Here is a 22,729-nt window from a genome sequence, read left to right on the forward strand (position 1 = left end):
TCCATAAATGAAATTAATTTCTAAATATCAGGTTATGGAAGTATTCTATTCTTGGTAATAACATGTTTTTTTTTTTCCAAAGACATAAAGCTTTCAACTTTCATTAATTTTTTTTTCAGAAGCTATTGAGATAGCCACATGTTTTTATTCTTTGGACTATTGATGTTAAGTCAAATTTCTTTCATTTTATTTTATCAAGTTAGGAACGAATTTGCTTTCTATACACTAGTATTAACATAGTGATGTAAATAGCTAATTTGTTAAGGGGAAGTTTAGTTCATTAACTTTTTCTTTTATTCAGATTTTACAGTGTCTTATTCTGTATCTTTTTTATTGTCTATTACCACTTATTACTGAAATTGAATATGCAGACTAGATTTCATTTGCTTTATTTTCTCTGATGTAAATAAACTTTATATACTTTATAATTCTAAGCTCTAATATTATTTGAATCCTTATGATATTCACATATGCATGTTTTTTATCTTATTTGAATTATTCAAGTAAAAACCAAACATGGCCTCTGCTTTATGACTCAGGAAATAATTTGGGACACTTCAATTCCCTCAAATGTCCTATATTTACTTTTTAGATTGATTCTCTCTCTCTCTCTCTCTCTCTCTCTCTCTCTCTCTCTCTCTCTCCCCCTCTCTCCCTCCCTACCTCTCTCTCTCTCTCTTTCTCTCTCTCCAGATTCAGTTTAAATTTTTACACTCAATTTTTCCTTCATATTTAAAATCATATACTCAATGTCTTCACGATGTATTTACACTAACAATTGTCTCAATGTCTCAATATGTATCCCTATACTCAGAATATAAGATGACAGTAAGTTAGTTTTTCATATTCCAATTTTCCCAAACTACTTATATAAATTAATTTCATCATTTTTATGATTTGGGGGCTCATTGATCCACCACTAGGGGGTAGCATTATTGCATAATTGGGGGAAATGACATTTACAAGATTATTAATCAAGTGGGAGGTATTATATAAAAGCAAAATAAGGGTTCTTTGGTCAAGTAGTTTTGGAAACACTAGATAAAACAAAGGTAAAAAAAAATCTTTATTACAGATATACCCTTTTTGTACATAGATGACTCTTCACCAGAAGATTCAAGCATCAGTCCTGTGTTGGTCAGGTTTCTGTCATTGTATTGGAAGATAGAAGTAATGAATTCAACATGCAGTTTCCATGCATGGGGGTAAGGGTGGCTAGCTTACCAAATTTTGATTATTGAATAATTAACTAGTGACCACAGTGAAGTTGAGTTTTGCCTTCTCTTTGTTAATTCCCTAGCTTCTATCTTTCTGCTTATGATGATGCTGATCTCATTTGTTTCTAATTGTTTTCCTTAGCCTACATTCCTTAGACAACAAAGTGAGTAAAAGTTTCTCAGTATCAGGATGTGCAATCTGTATTTCCATTGTTTGAGAGTAGTGCATTTGTATGCCTCTGTGTGCCTATGTAAATTTTTATTTTACAATAGATTGTCTGATATAAAACATTTTTATTTTTTTCTTTTGAGATGAACACAATAGACAGAGATACCCAGAAAAAAAAAGTCTGCACCAAAAATTATTGCAAAAGTTTTACCTACCCAGAGCCTAAATATAATAACTGAAAAAGAGAGTCCATGCTGTTGCAGTTATCTAGGGATATTTCATTTTTCCACGAGTGGCATAATGTCTAGACTTTAATAGCTTCCTTTTCCTGTGTTATTACCTATACTCTTCAACAGCGTGGTTTCTTTAGTTGGAACCAACGGAGCACATATCAGTTGTCACAATGAACCCATAGGCAAGCAAATTAAGGAGATTTGTTAGATTTGAGGATGCTTCACAAAACCCAGCTGTTACTTACCTGTGCTCTGGTACAGTCTCTTTTTTTTTTAATACTAAGCTTTCATATTGCACATAATTTCTAGTAGCTGGATTCATGCTGTGTTACTGAATTTTGCATGTCAACTTGTCTGGGCCATGGTGCCCAGGTATTTTGTGTAACATTATCCCACTACTATGTTTACTCCTCAAAAATAGTCTTATAAAAATAAAATATATATGTCTATTCCATTGGTTCTGTTTCTCTGAAGAACTCTGACTAGCAAGCATGACTTTATGAATTCATGCCTCTTTCAACTTTTAGAACTCACCAAGGATTTTGGCTGGTGGTGAAAACTTATAAGACACCACCAATTTGCTGTTTCCTTCCTTCCCCCAAACTGCCATGACTGTACTCCCATTTTGTTTAATTTAGTGCTATGTTCAGCATGAGAATCCCTCCATTACAATATCCATAACCAGACAGCCCCTTCTATTCATAAGCTCAAAGAATCATTAATGTATGAAAATTAAGTCATAACTTATATATATATATATATATATATATATATATATACATTTATGTGTGTGTGTATCTTATAGAATTAAGAGAATTTTCATGTTTATGAACATTTGTTGAAATATGTTATATATTAATTGAAAAGATAAAAAAGTTTAGTTTTATTCTTCCTTAAGTTACATTTTCTGAGGAATGTATTTTATGCATATATAAAAATATAACTATAAATATAAAATATATTTTAGATATATACATTGAAATATACAATGAATACACTAACATAATTAGATCATCTGAACTTTAGATTCTTTGTTTTTGGCCCTGTGTTCTCTGATTAATGAAATACACCATTTGGGAATCAGGGGAATAAAAGCATTTTACAAATATCTGTAAAGTAAAATGGAAGCATATGAATACAGAATTACATAGGAATAAGTAACAGAGATGTCTGACATTTAAGGATATGAAAAGGTGTTACTTATACACAGAAAAATTAGAACAAAAAATGTATAGGTTTTCTGATCCAGGTTTGTACTACTCTGTTGTTTTTTATCCTAACTACAGCAAGACAACCATATTGTGGAGGAAATGAGGCCATAGGATAAGAGAAACAGGAGGGGAAACTTTTGCTCTTCTGGTAAACAAACAACAATATCCTAAACAAAGATATAATTGATTCTATGGGTTGGTAAAGGCAAAAACACAATAGACAAATCTCCTAGAATCATTTTTAATCACACAATGAATCAATAAAGAAGGAGTATGACATGTTTTTATCAGTTCAGCTGCTACAACAAATTACCCCTTACTGGACAGCTTAAGCAACAAACACTTTTTCTCATTCTTCTGAAGGCTGGGGAGTTCAAGAGGACTGCTGCTTCCTGGTTTGCAGATTTTCATCATTTTGCTGTCTTCACAAGGCAGTAAGAGAGTTGAGTGGGCTGCTCTTTTATCTCTTCTTAAAAGGGTATTAATACCATTTGCAAATCTTCCACCCTCACGACCTACTCACCTCGAAATGTTCCCACCTTCTAAAGCTCCACCCCTATCACGTTGGGGGTTAGGTCAAAATACGTGGATTTTGAGGAGAAATGAACATTCAGTCCATTCAGTCTCCTGACCTCAACATATTTATATAGTGATCTGTGAGTCTACATACATGGTTGAAATATTAGTATACAAATACATAAACGGTTAAGCAAGCTCCAGATCTCTGTCTTCAGTTCTGTGTGCTGAGCCAATTTGACAAAGGATTTCAGTGAGTAACTTTCAAGTCTGTCAATTTGCCTATACCACCAACCTTTGAGGAAGGCATAATTGAGACCCACACAGGAGATAGTGAACAGTGTGTCAGACATTTCTTTTCAGTCTTCAACATATAAAAGTCACTATCTTAGTTCTAAGCCAGAAAGCCATAATGTCAAGGTCTATTAAAGTGAAAATTCTTGTATTTTCTGCCTTTTGAAAAATTATTTTTGTATGTGTTATTCCAGCTTCAAAAGACTTCATTATTCCTATTCAATTCATTGAAATCAGTTGCATTGTTAGACTAATGCCAGATTTTTTAAATTGAAGGACTGTAATTAATTTCCATACAGATTTCCCTAGAAGTAAAAACAGAAAAACAAACCCCAAAATAATCACATAGAAAATCAACAAAGAAAACAGGCATAAGAAGTGCAACATTGATTACAAAGATATTCATTTAGGCAGTGTAAAATAAATGATGACTTCTAAACATTAAGTGTCAATGTTTTATTCCACCTAAAAGTAACTTCTGGAACTCAGTTTATCTGGTATTCAAAGTCTATGCCAATCATAGTAACATGGAAAGTGACCTGTAAAATACTTTTAAACATTGAAATTTATGTGTGTATGTGTGTAGTTTGTGTAAATATATGCACTTATTTATAACAATGTAGGACTTTTATTTATGTTCATTATAGGACATACTAGGTATCCATGTGTTAGGGTCAGGCAAACATCGGAGGAAAGGACCACCAAGAGACTGTCTCATGCAAAAGCAAAGGGGTTTATTGGACCAGCATGCTGGGGCTCAGAGTTCTCCTGAGAGAAGCTGGAGCCCTGAGCACAGCTTAAGCAGAGTTTTTATGCAGTGTTTAAACAGGGAAGTTCATATGGCAGTTAGGGTGCGAGGGTGGGATTGTTACAAAATAACCATTACAGAATAATCATGCATTTTGTCAGGGGGTGTTGGGTCAGGGTACATTTTGACATAAGTGACTGTTTTGAACATAAGTTTCGGGTTCCATTCCAGGAAAACAGAACTTAAACTTACAGAAAAGTAAAACTTAAACTTAACAGGAGAGCAAAACTTAAATTTAACCTTTACACATGTACCTTTCTTTTTTTCTTTTTTTTTTTTTGTGTGTGTGTGTCTGTAACATGTTTCATTATATTGCCTAGGTGGTCTTAAACTCCTGGACTCCATCAACCCATCAATCCTCCTGAGGACCTATAGACTTATACTACCACAGCCAGTTCAACTTTTACCTCTTCACAACATAGACTTTGATGACATTTTACAATAAATATTACAATATTTACAATGCCTAAAGACTTTTTATTTTGAAGTCTGGCACCAACACTGGTTCTCTACTAACACTAGACTGAATTAGATATTTAGGCACTGAATTTTTCTTTTTTAGAATTTATTTAAAATAGAATTATACATTTGCCTCTCTTCATATGTCAAGCAAACTATCTGAGAATCATTAATTTTTTGTGACTATATAGTGCCTTATTTTTTACCAGTGAAGGATTTTTCCATTGTATGGAAATGCAATTCATTTATCCAACTACTTATGGAAGAATATCTGGGTTTTATTTTTGAGATTTTGGCTATTATGAGTAGAATTATAATAACCTTGTTATAGTATGTATATGGACATACATTTTCATGTAAGTAAACAACTGCAAAATTGGTGGAGCATATAATAAGATAGTCTTAATTTTATAAGTAATTAATGAACGGTTTTGCAAAATTCATAATAAACATCAGACTTCTATCAGTAGCACATGAAAGCTACAACTTTCACATATACCCTAACACTTGGGGCTTTAGTCTTTTCTTAAATTTTTCATCATTTTAAACAATGGGCATTTATCCAAAGATTAGTGCTGTATAATGCTTTTAATGTTATTAATCTCAGATAACTTACCTTTTGGGGTGTCTTTGAAACTTTTTGCCTATTTAAAATTTGTTTCCATTCCCTCCACTTTGTTGTTGTTGTTGAGTGCTTGAGGTTGAACCAAGGCTTCATGGATGCAAGAAAAATACTCTGCTACTGAGATAGAATCCCAACCTGTTTAAATTCTCATTATTGAATTGTAAATGTCTCTATATACTCTGGATAAAATCCTTTGTTAGACATAGATTCTCCTGATGGTGGATTTATTTTTCATTTTCCTAGTGATGTGTTTTGATTCCCTTAAATAGTATGAAATGCCCTTCTTTATCCCTTCTGGCTAACATTGGTTTGAAGTCCACTTTGTCTGATAGGAGAATGGAAACCCCTGCTTGTTTACAAGTCCATGTGTGTGATATATTTTTTCCCAACCTTTCACCTTCAGCTTGTGGATGTCTTTTCCTAGGAGGTGAGTCTCTTGGAGGCTGCATATTGTTGGATCTTTTTTTAAATAATCCAATCTGCCAGTCTGGGTCTTTTGATTAATGAATTTAGGGCATTAACATTCCAGGTTATTATTGAGATATGATTTGTGTTCCCGGCATTTTGGTTCATTTTGGTTTTTAACTTGACTAAGTTTCTCCTTTTATTGACATTTCCTTTAGTGTAGTTTCTCCCTTTTCTGGTTTTCATTGTTTTATTTTTATTTTATTTCATCCCTATGGAATATTTTACTGAGAATGTTCTGTAATGCAGGCTTTCTAGTTGTGAATTCTTTAAACTTTTGTTTATCATGGAATGTTTTTATTTGATCTTCAAATCAGAAGCTTAATTTTGCTGGATGTAAAATTCTCGGTTGGCATCCATCTTCTTTTACAGCTTGATATGTGTTATTCCAGGACCTCCTGGTATTGAGGGTCTGGGTTGAGAAATCAGCTGAAATCCAAGTTGGTTTCCCTCTACATATAAATTGATTTTTTTCTAGAAGTTTTTAAAATTCTATCTTTATTCTATATGTTTGTTCATTCTCATTATAATGTGCCTGGTGCAAGTCTGCTATGATTTTGTACATTTTGGGGTCCTGTAAGCTTCTTGTAGTTGATTTTCCATTTCATTCTTTAGATTTGGGAAGTTTTCTGATATTATGTCATCAAAAGGTTGTGCATTCCTTTGGTTTGTATCTCTACACTTTTGTCTATTTCAATAAATCTTTTTTGAAAATATTTTGTTTTGGTTGTAGTTGGACTCAATACCTTTATTTTATTTTTATGTGGATCTGAGGATTGAACCCAGCACCCCACATATGCTAGGTGAGTGCTCTACCACTGCACCACAATCCCAGCCCCTCAATAAATCTTAAATCTAGTCTTTTCATGTTTTCCCATATTTCTTGGACGTCCATGGTTTCTTAGGATCTTCTCTGTGCATTTTATTTTCATGAGTATATATTTTGTCTTCCTTGGCTGAGGTTCTTTCTTCTAAGTGGTGTAGTCTGTTGATGATATGCTTTTCATTGAAATTTTACTTTGGTTTATTGTTTCCTTCATTTGATGATTTCTGCTTGATTTCTTTCTATAATCTCTGCCTCTTTATTGAAGTGATCTTTTACTTCCTGTGTCTTCTTTCCTATATCATCCTTTATTTTGAAGATCAGCCAACTATGTATCCTTCTCTGCCATTTCTTCTGCTCTGTTGCCTATGGAATCTGTTGTTGGAACATCTTGGTTTGTTTGAAGTGCTTTGCTCCCTTGTTTTTTCATGTTGTTTGTGTGTCTTCCTATCTAGCAGTGTGGATGTGAGGCAGTACAGTTTCTACCCTGTAGTCTTACAGTGTCACTGAAGGCTTCCAGTACGTCACCAGGGCTTCAGATTCTCCAACCTCTGATTTGCTGCAATCCCAAGATCTGAATGCCTTTTGAACTTGCAGAGAGACCACCAGGGATGTGCTCACCACAAGGAGTGACCCCACAAAGAGGAAGTCAGATGGCTTCCACCAGCACATCCAGCAGAGAGACCTCAGGTGCAACCAGACTTATGGGTACTCCAACAATATATCCCCAGGCCCTGAATGAAGACCCCAGACTGACGTGGCTCTGCTCCAAGATGGCGGTGGTGATGGCAAACTTGTAGGCTCTGGTGGTTGTCCCAAGATGGTGGCAGTGCATGTAACCAAACCTGTGAGTACTGTGACTATGGACTTCCAGGCAGCAGGAAACATGGGCAGTGGGCAAACGGCTGGCAGTCTGTGGGCAGTCTGCAGGCTAATCGTGGGTGATCCATGGGTGGACATCAGGCAGTGGGGAATGGTCAGGATAATGGTGGTCAATAGGCAGCAGTCAGCTAGCCATCAGTGCTCAAAAGGTGGCGGTATGATGGTGGACAGCAGACATACATCATAGCAAACAAATGGGAGGTAAACAACAGATCAGTGGGCTGCAATGGCTGCCTTTCTGAGAAACAGTATTTTCTCTGTTGAATCTAGAGTTCTGGAGGGACAAGGAATGCAGCCTCCCTCTAGATCTCCATCTTAGATCCAATGATGTGTTTTGGATAGGACAAGCTTTTAATTTAGGTAAACTCCAATTTATTACTAATATTTACTGATTCACCAACTCATGTCCTATTTAACAAACTTTGTCCTGAAGTTTCAAACAGACAACGAAATAACAAACTCTCATATCTCTACCATAAGTTCGTAACTTTCACTTATGTACATGATACAATTTCAAGTTAGATGCTATTTTTGGTGTGAAATTAGTTTTACAATTTTTTTTCTTTGTTTTTACAAATGTTCTAATCACACTTTTTGAAGAGACAACACTTCCTCAAAGGAATTTACTTGGCATCTTTGTGAAAAACAACAACAGTCACCTGACAAATATTTGTGTAATTGTATCCAGATTCATTATTTTGCTACATTGATCTATATGTATTTTTTTATCAATAACTCTGTGGTTTGATTACTGTAGACACTGGTAAATTTTAAATTAATAGTATATGATGTTTTTTTCTTTTAAAAATCATTTTGATTATTTTAGGCCTTTTCAAGTGAATTTTGAATAAGTTTATTCATTGCTACAAACCAAGAAAAATTTATATTGGAATTCTATTGAATTGTAGATCAATATGGGGAAAATTCACATTTTAGTATCGATTTTTTCTATTTAAAAACAGCATATATTTCTTTATTTATTTCTGCATTCTTTAGCTCAGCAAGATTTTATAATTTTTACTGCTGTACTGTACTACATATTTTCTTAAACTTATCCCTAAGTGTTTAAAATTTCTTGTTGTCATTATAAATGATATTACTTTTTTGTTAGATTGTATTTTCCAACTGTGTGTTGCTAGTATAAAAATTACAATTTTATTAATTGACAAACACAAACAAACACATATGTGTGGACATATGTGTTTGTATGCATACCCATGTTCCTATTCTGTCATTGAGTGGACCTAGAAGTGGTAATACCATATGAACAATTGAAACTCTATGAGTCCAGGTATTGGTTCATAGCATTACTCCTCAATGTAGAAAGAAGAATCCTTGGAGAATGCCTGATTCTAAGACTGGGACAGGAGAAACACCAGATGTGCTTGGAGCATGTTTCACTACAAGAAAAAGAAGGAGGTATAAAAGCAATATCATGTGATAGGGCCATGTCAAAAGGACACAGACATCAACCTCTAAACAGTCCCCAAACTTTAAGAATTTAACCAACAAAATAATAATGTATTTTTATTATAACCCAAATAGTAAAATAGAAATATTTCTGTGTCCATGTCAATGTAAATAAATTATTCAATCAATATATGAGGGAAAAGGAACGTCTTCACGTAGGTATTCTGACTTCTGACTGTGGAAATGTACAGGGAAGCGTTCCTCTGGTGAGCAAACTCCCAGGGGGTAACAGACACTCTGTTTCTCATGCTTAGAACGCCCATCAGTTTCTCCTTGAAGCTAGTAAGATAACTAAACAGGTGCAGTATCTAGTTACCATGGTAATGTTCTTGGAGAAAAGGGTGTTAATTACCCTGGACCTGTATCTCAGTCATCTAGCACCTGGGTTTAAAGGTATACTAAATAATAATGTAGTCATGGTACTAACGACCTGATATAACTTTTGATATAAATAAATGCGGCTGCTTGGAAGGGCAGCCACTCTTTCTTTCTCTTTCTTGCCTCTGAATCTTGTCTCTGTGTCTCCTTTTATTTTCCTTACATCTTTATGACATAATGTCTTTAGAAGGAAGGAAAGAAGTGGAAAATCACCATCTTGGGAATGACTGGAACACAATCATTTTAGCTATAGCCAAGATTCACTGGTAAGTCCTCAAATTCTTTAGCCACAAAATATCTCCCCGAAATATTGTATTACACATTGTGGGAGTTTTAGCACAGGCCCATGGACTATTTGATATTCTTTTGGGGAATTGCTTCTTAATTTACCTACCTTGAATGTGGCTGGAGATAATTACTCACTTCTAAGGAATGGTGTTTGGAAAGAGGAAAAAACAAAACAAAACTGCAACTCCACATAGAGAAATCTGGAAGATACCACAGTAAGCAAGTGATCAAGTTTATCATTATGAATAATAAATCATGTTGGTATGCTATCACCCAGAAAGGACATAATGAGATGGGTCCTTCATAACTTTGTGACATCATCAATATTTTGATAAGCCAATCTTGTCATGAGAAAACATGAGACAAACTCAAAGTGAAGGACATCCTCTAAATTATTTCACTGCCACTCTTCAAAAGAATCTTCAGGGAAAATATGAATAATTTTTAAATATAGTACAATGCAGAAAAGAGGAGAAATCACTTTTCCTCATTTACTTATGCAACTATTCAATGCATTTTACAAATGTGCCTTGAACACCTACTGTGGATCAAACACTTGACCTTGGGAAGCTCACATTCTAGTGGGGAGTGAAAGAGACAATAAACTATAGGTTTGATAAGTAGAGTATTTAATATGTTAACAGTGAAATGAAGGTTTCTGAGGCTGCTAAATATCATCACATACTGCTGACTGGCAGCAGATCTGATAACAAATTCTGCTACTCTGCTGCCTTGAGATTTAAAAAAAATATGTTGAACTGCACAGCTGAATCACTCATAAGGAACACGACACAATATCTAGTTAACAAACTCTTGGATGCTCAGATTCTGAAAGTGTGAAAATGGGGGTTGTGGGCAAACACTTTTCCCACTTACATGGGTATTACTTTTACAATAATTAAAAATTGAATTACCTGGCTAAATTTTCCATCCTGCACCAGTGTATTTAATTTGTGTTTATGGTTGTAGAATGCAAAAGGACTTAGCATTGATATCTTTAAATCATAGCACAATTCTCTACTTTCAGATTAATCCAATGGGAGTTTATAAGTAATAGAACTGAGCCTGAGGGAGCAATTTTAAACACAATATTTGAAATAGGCTTAAGAAATCAGTCCTATAATTATGAAACTCTAGATAATGGAATAAAATGTTAAAGCATAAACCTGTAATTCTGCATACAAAATAAGTTTATAAAATTAAGCCTATTATTATCATGTCTTTAAGAACTAATTAGAGACTAAAAAACTTTTCAGAAAATAAAGAATGTTTTTTTAGAACCATGGACATTATGAAAGGAATTTTATGACAAAATTTAAAAATTGAATGATCAATAATCATTAAAAATTAAAGTTTATAATTTATTATTAAAAATAAATCTGTTCTGAAATAATATTACTAACAAAATCATTCAAAATGTCAACTCATAAATATCTTATTTTTCAAAAATTATTCTTCTACAAAGACCTATTCCTCCTGCTATCTCCTGCTAACAATACTGGGTATTCTTTGTGACACAAATATAAATAGACTCCAAAAAAGTACAAAATATGGAGTTGAAAAATAAAGCCATGAGTACCTTGGATTTTCTGTTTGCTTTGTATTCCAGATTGGATACGGAGAATCCAGCAGCCAAGTTGAAACAATAAAAGTAAAATTCCTTTGATGCTTACTCTTTATGGATCAAGAAAGAGATAGGCTTACAAGGCATAAAAAATGTTAAACAACAACCACTTAATTCTAGCAAAATACCACATCAAAGTTGCAATCCACACCCATAGCCAAGGTCAAATGAGGAAACTAGAGTTCAACCTTACTCAGCTATAATGAAATGTGCTAAATTTTCTCAACCTTTTCTATGATGGTTTCATAGAAGACTGAGTGAGAAGGATGGACTTTCATTCCTACTGGTGGTAACACGCCTCTTTCCCCATGGTCAGTAGAGTCCACACGGGAATATTATTTTCCTCTCCACTCTGTGGTAGAGAGACTTCTATCTTCTTGGTAGGGTGGTGTCAGAGGAAAGCCTACACCATCAAATTCAACTGGTAAAGAAAAGTTTCCTCAAATCTACTCACTCCAGGTATCAACAGAAGCTAAATGGAGAATCTGGACTTCTACACATAGCAGAAATGAACTGACATCCTTTTCCTCTTCTCTGGAGTAGTGTCAGAGAGGGCTTGCTGAACACAAAATTTAAATAAGATCCATTCTTATGAAATAATTTTAAATGTATCTACATTTCAATTGAATGCATATATTTTTGTATATGTATATATGTATATACATCTTCTATATTAAGAATTAGAAAATTCTCAAATAGTTGAGAAAGATGACTATCATCTTGATACGAAAATCAAGAAAAAAAATCTTTATGATTTTAGCAAAGCCATTATAAAAATACTTGAAACCAATGGAAAAAAAATAGTCTCAACAAAGAAATACAGTCTCACCTAAAATAGAGAAGATACATAGGGAACTCAAACTGAAATCTTAATTGGACTTGAAAAAAAATATGATGAAGAAAATTTAATTTAATAGATTGGCTCAATACCAAAGAGAAGAAGATGGAGAAAACTCTTAATTAAATTGAGGATAAAAGAGAATCAATCAATTGACACAAAGAAAGACTAATAATAAACACATTCTAATAATAAATAATAATAAGCAGAAATAATAAACAGATTCTCAATCAACTGGGGGTTTAAAACAAAAGGAGAGGAGAAAGAATGAAGGGTAAAAAAATTATTGAAAAAAAAATGACTGCAAATTTTCATGATTTGGCAAAACCGCAAATGACAGATTCAAGATAAGTAAATGGCAACAATAACAACCACACAGAAATCCACAGAAACACATATAGTCACTTAATTTACTGAAAACTAAGTGAAATGGTGAAATTATGAAAGGAATCATAGAAAAGGACACTAGCAAAAAGTGAAAGGCATCTTGAATGACAACGGATTTCTCTTCTGACACCCTGGAGAAAAGCAATTCCACAGATTTTTGTCAAATGCTGAAAAGAAAAAAAAAAAAAAAGCAAAACAAAGAAACAGCACTCAACCTAGAATTCCTACACTCACTGAAACCAAATGAAAAGGATTCAAAACATTTCAGAAGGAAAACTAAGAGATTGTCACTATCAAGCCTACACTTGTTGGGTAAAAGATGGCTAAAAGAGATCTTCTGAATATGAAAGTAATGATAAAAGAAGAACCCTTGGAAAATTAAAGAAGAAATTCCAAAGTAAAGAGTACAAACAGTGGCAGTAAGTGACAAAGTAAGGACTAATAGACAAATCCACAATTAGAGTAGGGGTCTTTAATGGCATCTCTCAGTAGTTGATAGAACCAGATAGAAAAAAAAATTACTTCTAAATAACCCACAAGGCAAGGAGGACTTCTCAAAAAAAGATTAAATATGCAGAGAGGTGAATAAAATTTAAAAATGCAAACTATTAAAAATTGTGATGTACTTCTAAAGAAGAGCTGAGACAGCAATTCCTAGCACTAAATGATTATTTTAGAAATCAACATTCAATGAAACCTTCTCAAAAAAAAGGAAAAAAGGAAATTATAAAATAATAAACTTTGTAAAATTCAATATAATTAACTAATTTTTCTATAATCACAAACACATCAAACTATAGAAAACACAAGTTACTATTATCTGAAATAAAATATGTCATTACAAACTCCAGATATTTTCAGATATTTCCTTGTTTTAACATCCTGACATTGAAAACATAGGAAAAAGAAAGGTCTATAGACCAAATTCCCTGTTATGTATGCATTCAAGCAATTTAACAAAATATTAGCAACTAGTAGTCAACAGAATATAAAAATGTTTGTGTTCCATTTCCAAGAGAGGTTTAATTCAGGAATTCAAGATTGGGTCAAAATTCATATAACAATCAATAAAATACACCATATTGATTGGCCAAAGATAAAAGACTATAAGGTCATATCAGATGAAAATAATCGAAGAAAATCTAAATAAATCAAAAGATATGTAAATGAATTATAAGACTCAAATTAGTGAATACGTATACAGATTTAATACAAAAAATGCTTTTATAGAATATAGATTAATTAATAATAAAACCAAAATAGAAAAAACTTCCTCAACTTGATGAAGAGTCACAGAAACCTACAGTTAGCATTTTATATTGAGGCAAAAGTCTTCTGGAATGTTTCCCTCTATTATACTAAACAGTGCAAATTCACTGATCATTGTGATCCAACATAACCCAGGATATTTTTACCAGTGCAAAAAAATAAAGAAAGAAAGGAAATAAATGATAATAATGATCAAAACATAAGAGGTAAATCTGTCCCTGTTTGCAGATGACATGTTGATGTAAGTAGAAAATTTGAAGGAATGGACAAGAAAAAAATATCGGCAGCCAATTAATGAGTTCAGTAAGGTCATAGAATACATGGTCTGCATGCAAATTTTACTTGTATATACTGTGAAAACGAAGGAACCAAGAATAAAAATAAATTATTATATATGATTGCTCAAAAAAATGAAATATTTAAGAGTAAACAAAATATGTATAGGGCTTTTATACTAGAAATTATAAAAGGCTGATAAAAGTAATTGAACAAAATCTAAGTAAATCAAAAGATATGTTGATGAATCATAAGACTCAAATTAGTGAATGTGTACACAGATTTAGGACCAATTACATAAAAATAGCAGCAATACTTTTGTAAAATGTATAAGGAAAGCAGAAAAGTAGTTTAGTTAACAATTTTGAGAAAATAATTGGAATATCAGTCTATCCCATTTAAAAGACTAATTATGTAGCTTTAGTAATAAGATTGTTATTGGTGGAGGTACACACAAATGCATCAATTAATTTTAAATGATCTTTCTATCATTTAAAACTGTCATTTACTGAGATATATTAGGATATTAAAAATTCTATGAAAAACTACACAAAGAGAATACAGAAATAGCACCTTCATACAGTCCAAATGCAGAGAAATGGGGGAAAGACAATCTTCTAAAATAAATAAATAAAACAGGCTGCAGCAAGTGATGATCCATAGCCAAAAATTGAAACTTGACCTAAATCTCACTTCTTTAACAAGAGTTAAATCTAAGTACAACATAAAACAATGTGCACAGTGTTAAAACACAGCACTTTCAGCAAATAAAATCAGAGTAAGAGCTGTCATTTCTAGCACTTAATAAAGTTTTCTTAGATTATTATACAAAAGTATGATACAGCAATCATAATGCATAGGTGACTGTATGACCAGTGTGATTCTGCAATCTGTACAATCATAAAAATGAGAAACTATACCCCAATTGATTCAAATGTATGAATTGCCAAGATCATTGTAATGACATGTGTAGCTAACAAAAAAAGTATGCTACATAGGAAAAAACAATTAATAAATTATGTTTCTCATAAATTTGAAAAATTTTTAACTATAGGGAGAATGAAAAGTGAAGTTCCAAATTGGGAGAAGATATTTTTAAATCACAAACTGACCACACACTAGTATTCCAAACATATCATACTAAATATCTCATTTCACCTCTCATACTGCAACAATGAATAACAAATACTCCATTTGGGAAAAGGGTAAAATATATAAAAGTACATGAAAAGATGGTCAATATCATGGATCCTTAGGAAAATGAAAATTCAAACCATGATAAGATGTCAAACAGTACCTGTTAGAACAGTTAGAATTGAAAAAAAAAAATAACGACTTTATCAAATTTTGGCAATAATGCAGAGAAACTGCAACTCTCACACACTGCTGGTGGGAATGTAGAATAGTCAATCAGGAAATGATTTTAGCTCTCATAATATGCCACACACACACACATTTTCCATCTTTCTATCATTTAAAGCTGTCATTTACTGAGATATATTAGGATATTAAAAATTCTATGAATAACTACATAAAGCAGTACCCAACTACAGAAACACTATGAGAGCCACATAGACCTGAGATTCTACATGTATCGTACCCTTATTTCTTATCTCAGTTTGAATTACCCATATTTCAATTGCTTAGTAGCAAGACAGTAGCTAGTATATAGGAAAGAATAATTTTACACCATCCTTAGGTGCAGTCCCTTTCCCCTGGCAAACATTTCATGTTTCTGAAGAGCCATGTTTGTTCAGAAAGAATTTATCATATTCCTCAGCCCATCCGTCACTAAAGGGTCCCAGTGTTCTTCCTGGCTTTAGCAGGATGGTCTTAAGAACTTCTCACTCAGCTCCAGAGAGCCACTAATAACCAATCAACTTATTACATGGATAAATGCATTTATTGATCACCCAATGAATCACGAGCTTCAGATCTCTCTCCTCCACCAAATTCTTCCATATCCTCTACAGAAACTAAGCAATGTGCCCATATACGTCTATTTTTGAACATTTTCTAGATGTTTGGTATTTGAACAGTAATTGCTGCAGACAAGTGTCTTTTTCCATTTTTTTCTCTTTCACACTTTCTTTTGTATGTGGAGTGATGTTGGAGAAGCCAAGGGGTTAGGGAGAGAACCTGGGGAAATATTTTTGTCTTAATAGGATTTACTTATGTGAATCACAGTGCCTTCCACTTAAAACCTCTGGAAGCACTTTGCAAACAGAGTGTGAAGTGTGTGGAGTTCCATGTTTCATACATTCCAAGTATAAATAGTGAAAAAGAGACTGCAATAATTTTACTTGAGAAAAAAAAAACTAAATTACCTTTCTATGCTCTCTCTATAAAAATGATATTGCAAAGTCAAAAAAAAAAAAAAACAAACAAAAAACAAATGAAAGTGCAAGTGGTCAAAAACTGTTGAAAAACATAGCTATTAATGAATAAATAATTACACTGTTTTTCTGGATACACATGCATATATTCAATCAGCAATATCTGTTTTAATCATGTGAACAACAAAAAATGAGGATTGGTTTTTCAACATTAATCCTACTTTATTTTCATATTCTATCTGTATTGAAAGAGTCTTCAAGTCAAATAGAAAATATCCAAATTATTATAGAAGAAACGACAGGATACCCATTTTTGTAGTGTAATTTATTTGACTGAGTGATTTATCAAACTTTGTGATACCACTTGATGAATTCAAACAATGGCGAGCTGGTAACCTAGCACTCCTTGGGGGAGGGGGAAATAAATGGAATGTGTAACATTTGCAGATTTCCATTGCATAAATGTTCCCACTGTGCCCCAATTCAAGTTACTGAATATTTAATAAGAAGCTAACAAAATTCCTGAACATTTAACCATCAGTTCCCCTAAGCCCACACCAGCACCAGCCCGCTACTGGATCTGACAGAATAAAAGAGATTTCTGTAAACTGCTATTTTGTGTTAATGAAAAGAAGTGAACAATCAAGTTCATGCATGGTTTGCAATCAGATAATTAATCATGCTATCATTTGTTAGACCCCTACTCCACTGACTTTCAGTTCATACCTCTATTCTGGGTAGAACATAAACAAGGCAAAAGTAGTAAATTAATTTGACCATGCAGATTATGAAGGGCCCAAAGTGGTCTGAAAATATGGAATATCCATACTATAGCATGAGTGTGTACACACCAGCACAAGTAAACAATTCCAAAGCCAGGGGAGTTCAAGTCATTATACTGAGGACTGCTGTAAGCTCCTGGGAACAAATATCACCTAAATATTTAGAACAGAAAAGAGGAATCAGTGATTCTGAGTAATGTCAATCCATAAAAAAAAAACAAAAAAAAAAACTAGAAATCAGAGTAGATACCCAGAAAATATACCAATATACATAAGTAAATATTTGCAGCCAAAATTCCAGGTCAAATATGAGGACTATTTATATTTTCCCTGATTCCTTCTATGCTTGATGCAAACGGCTCCTTGCTACATCTTGTTACCATCCTATAATGTAGAGCACCCCAGAAATCATGAAGACAGCCCCCTAACTTATTTCCCTATCTCTGGTCTTGCCTCCCTATCCCACTTCTCAACCTGTTCGTTTCCTTATTTACAACTCCATCAAAGTATGGAAGATAATTCCATGGCATGAGCCCACTTAAAATTCTTAAAAAATTGTCTGTTGTCTAACATATATAGATTAAATGGCTAGTCATTGTAGAAAAGCCTTCAGTAAGATGATCATAATTTTTTTTTCCATTATTCTTCTAAACTATCAATCACTCTACTCTCAGATTATACAAAACCTCACTTTTCCCAGGGATGGGAGAAGGAGATTGTCATTGATATCTATGTGATTTCTTTTTAAAGTTTTTTAAATTTTCAATAGAAAATATTAATTGTTCCTATCAAGAAGGCACAATGTGGTTTGTTGATACCTGTTCATGTGTTTTCATCTGAAGTCCCAGAGTACCTGTATTCCCCTTAATCCAATAGGTCAAATACGATTCATACTTCTTTGTGACTAAGTATCTTTTTTAGCAATGCATTTCCAACACGTGTCTAAAATTCTTATGTGCTATTTTAGGCTAGAGCAAAGAGCCTGCTCTTTCTGTGTCTTCCTCCAATCCTTCATAGTTAACGTGTAAGAGCCGCTTTAATGTTTAATAAAATGAGTATTTGAATACCTCAGTAATCAACAAATATTAAAGAATAGGTCATGTCTATTCATATTTTATTCTCATCATCCAGACACACTGCTCAATAAATATTTGCAAAATGAGTGAATGAAAGTTAAATATGTCTGGTAGCTGACATGACTTACACATTTTACTCTGAAACAATATGTAAAGATGACCTGTACCAATGAACTCAAGGCCATAAAATGGTAATTAGCTATTGGGGCACATTATTTATACCTTCTGTGACTGATGTCTTTGCTTCCTTTTATCTATATTGCCATTCATTTGTATGCAATCGGTTATCCCATAAATCTTTTTAGTTCTCAGAGTTCATGTAATTCATCAGATCTCCAACTTAAAATATTTTTTTTATATTTATCCTTATGGAACCAGAATTCAGATGATCTCTTAAGAATATTTAACAACTTTAATTCTGAAAATAAATTTGTGTTATTAGATAATCATTATTAGAATGGTAGCTATAGCTAGTCTCCTATCTTTCATGACTAACCAACTATTTGTATGCAGCAAATGTTATGATTTTATAACCAAATAAGTTCTAGTTTAAAAAATGTAAAACACACCACTGATATACAAAAAGTATTTTGTCAAGTTCTAACTTACAATTTCTTCTTAGACTAACTGAAAATATAGGTAAGTTATATCAGAATTTTTAATTTTCTTTCTGGGAAAGTTGGTTTTTGTAATTCCACAATTCAGGAAACAGGAAGATGTTATTGAATAAATGCCTAGTATTAGAATCTGCCAAATAGGAGAGTTAACTACTGGAGTCAGAGACAAGGATAGTTAAGTCTAATGTCTTTCACTGATTAGGGAAATAAATCTAGAAATCTAAAATTAAAGGTAACAGGAAGTTAGGATATAAGAATGCACTGAATTTAAAGAAATAAAACCACAACAGAATTCAGAGCATGTCAGATGCTTCAATAAAAATGACAAAAAAGAGAACCTATGTTTGTTTAACCAATTGATATTAATTTCCCAGATTATGTTTAATGATATTATGCATGTTTTATGTTTCTAGACAGAATAAAATAATGACAATTGGGTGCAATCTATTGCAAATACATTGGAATTGTTCACTGTTGGGTCATTCCTTTCCATCCAACTAGAATGTCTTCTATTCTTTCTTCAGGCTGGGTACTCCCAGTTTCTCCACTTTGAGTTCTGTTCATGCCTGTTTTATAGCACTTATCATATTTTTCAGCAATTTGTCTGCCAATATTTCACTTTCTACCAGTAGAGAATATAAACATCTTGGAGTTTGGGACTTAGAGTTCAATTCAAAGCACAACAAAATTAAACAAATCACAGCACAGTGTTGTTACATTGCTGGTACTTGGTTCTCAATGGCTGTATGAAGGACCAACCATTCATATGCACTTTTCTTTTCTTGTTTAGGGCAAAGACTAGACTGTGTCACTGTACCTCTATAAAGCCCAGACATATAATCAGCTCGTAGCTTCTGACTAGAAGTATATGTAATGCAAATTAGCTATCAGAGAATGCCCTGGATGTAACACTCAAGTCATGAGGTGAAACATTTCACATGGACACCACGGATTTTCTTGCTGCTTTTACTTTGAGTTACGCTGGGTAGAATTGAAAAGTATGGAGCTGGAAATGGTTGGATCACTAGAAAGCCTGCTAGAAAGGAATAGATATGATGAAATATCATCCATATATATTCCCTCAGGATCAGTGCAATGGGTCAATGTGAAAAGTTATACTGCAAAGTTCTGGGACCCAGCTTGATGAAGGTGAGCCTGACAGCCTTACACATCTCTGAAAGTTTCTAGACTGACAAAAGATGCTAAAACAAAGTGCTCCTCTTTTTTTTTTTTTTTTTTTTTGCTGTAAATTGATGCTAACCTTAAATGTGAACACATGCGAGATGAAGCACAATTGCATTTTTTAAAGGAAATACCTCAATACAAATATGCAGTAAGATGAAATTAACAGAAAGTTGAGATCAAGGTATAAAATTCAAAATAATGTGAAACTCAAATGGAAGATTAAGATCACTATGCAAAATTTTAAAAACCATTGGACAAGAACCATCTCAGAGGCTTTAAAATGTGAAGGGAAGATAGGTAATGGTCTAGAAATTGGAGGTCTCTTTTCTAAAACATTTTTCTGTAGAAAAAAAAAAAAAGTGTTGCTCTTCCCAAGAACTAGTTCTGACCACCGAAGAGAGTGATGTGAATCTGTTTTACATAAAATCTAGACAGAAAAGTTTCAGGGAGACCATGTATGGTTTTGTTCTGCAATTTGGAGCTGCAGGGGATGCATCCCACACATGGCAATTCCAGGAGACGAAGGCTATGTGTTTTCTCCAACATCAGAATGAGAAAGAAGGGATTCTACAGTTATCTTCTTGCATTGTAAAGCCAGCAGGGCCCAGAGGGCACAGATATATAGGTATGTGTCAGGGAGGCAGCCAAATGATTACCATAAGCTTTTGCACCGGGAGCTACATGCAAGTGTTATTTCTCTTTCCCTAGGAAGATGTGGCATCAGAGTAATAATAACATTTCTTAGAAGACAGTTGGAGGGATAAGCAGGGCAATCTGTCACAGTGGATTTTCTGTAGGTGTAACACAATACCTAATACTATGTCCTCATACAGAAAAGAGTTCTGGAGTTTAGGAGTCTGGCACTGACGTCTCCGCATTGGTGAGGACCTCAAGGAGACTGACATCACTGCAAGAGCACACTTGAGAGGGAGAGGGAAGTCACTTGGTGAAAAGGAAGTGAGAGATTTTCAGAAGCAGGTTCACTATTGTTAAAACAACCCACTCATGTGATAATTAACTCATTCTGCAAGATCAGTGTTAATCTCTTTCAGGGTGGTGTCCTTATGATGTAATTATTTCTCTCTAAATTTCCACCACTTCCTAACACTGCCACACTCAGACAAGTGTCACGTCACTGAAGATATGAAACTTCACAGGACACACTCAAATCAAATCCATACTACAAAGCCTCAGGGGGGAAAGATGACATTCTTATATCTATGGGTAAAGAATCAGCTTTAAACTTCTCAAGACTGGAAGTGTTGAAGTCATCTGATGTCAGGAAGAGTTAAAAAAACATGTGTACCCTCTAATGCACGGTCAACCATTCATTTGTAGTAAAGCTGCAAGGGCATCAGAAAATAAAAAATAATGCTTGTTTTGGTTTGATTGTTCCTACCCACAGCCAGGTCCATGTGGGACTATGTTTGACTACGTTTGAAACTTAAAGCAGTGCTTTTGTTACTTGAAAATGAGCAGAAAAACTAATGTATTATTATTTTGCCATTGGAAGCAAGTTAATTGAAGACAAAAATAAAATTGATTCCTCATTGTCTTTCAAATGCCCTCAACAAAAATATATTGGAATGATTAGCCAATCCAGTTATGATTTAACTAGCGTTCAATAATTTAATATAAAATGTTTCATATTAGTATGTAGAAAATTGTAATTAAGTTGATTGTGTGATTTTTGTAGTGCAGATTAAACCCAACTCATTGACATTTTAAAAATCAAAAGTGGGTAAAAAGGTTTCAAGTTCAGTTTTAGTCAATTCTGGGATCAGGAGTAAGTGTGAAGATATTGGCAGAATTTGCTAAGATTGATTCCTGTGATATTGTGTCTCTCCTATACTGAAAGGGAGAGAGAGGCTGGGAAGGAGGGAGAGAAAGAAAGAGAGAACTCTCCTGGTTTTCCTTAAGTAATTCATATTGATTTATCATTTGCATGCAGTAAAATTCAGAAATCTATGTGCGCAGTTGAAGCAGTTTTGACAAATTAAAGTGAAGAAGAAAGAAAACTCATCTTTTTTTGTATATCTCTATTGATTTTATCCAACATCATTCAGTTTATGGATTTCTTGCTTCGCTCATTAATCTCCCTGGAAGTTCATGGTACTTGCCTCTGAAACTACTCAAACTACCAAGTTAGTGTCATCAGAACAATAATGTACATTTTCTCTTATTTACATGTTCAGTGGGTAGAGACAGTGTTAAATAGGGTCAACCTATAGGCTGCTCTCTCTTTCTGTCTAGCATGATATAGTGGTCTATGTCATGTTGAAATCAAACTCCTTTATTACAAGAAAATATTTTTTAGATTGGAACTGGGAGCAAAATTATTTCTTCCACTAGGTAAAGAAATCAATGTTACACCAAATCTGTGATGTGAAAACCGAATGTAAGCCTGATTTGTTCTAATACAATTCCAACTTCAATTCTCATGAAATTCATTAATGGCAGACTCCTAGTAATGTCTTGAGGAATCCTGAAGTAGATACCGA

This window comes from Marmota monax, unplaced genomic scaffold, assembly GCF_021218885.2.
Source record: "Marmota monax isolate L192 unplaced genomic scaffold, Marmota_monax_Labrador192_F-V1.1 WCK01_AAM20220418_F8-fsc00044, whole genome shotgun sequence".
Classification (NCBI taxonomy): Eukaryota; Metazoa; Chordata; class Mammalia; order Rodentia; family Sciuridae; genus Marmota; species Marmota monax.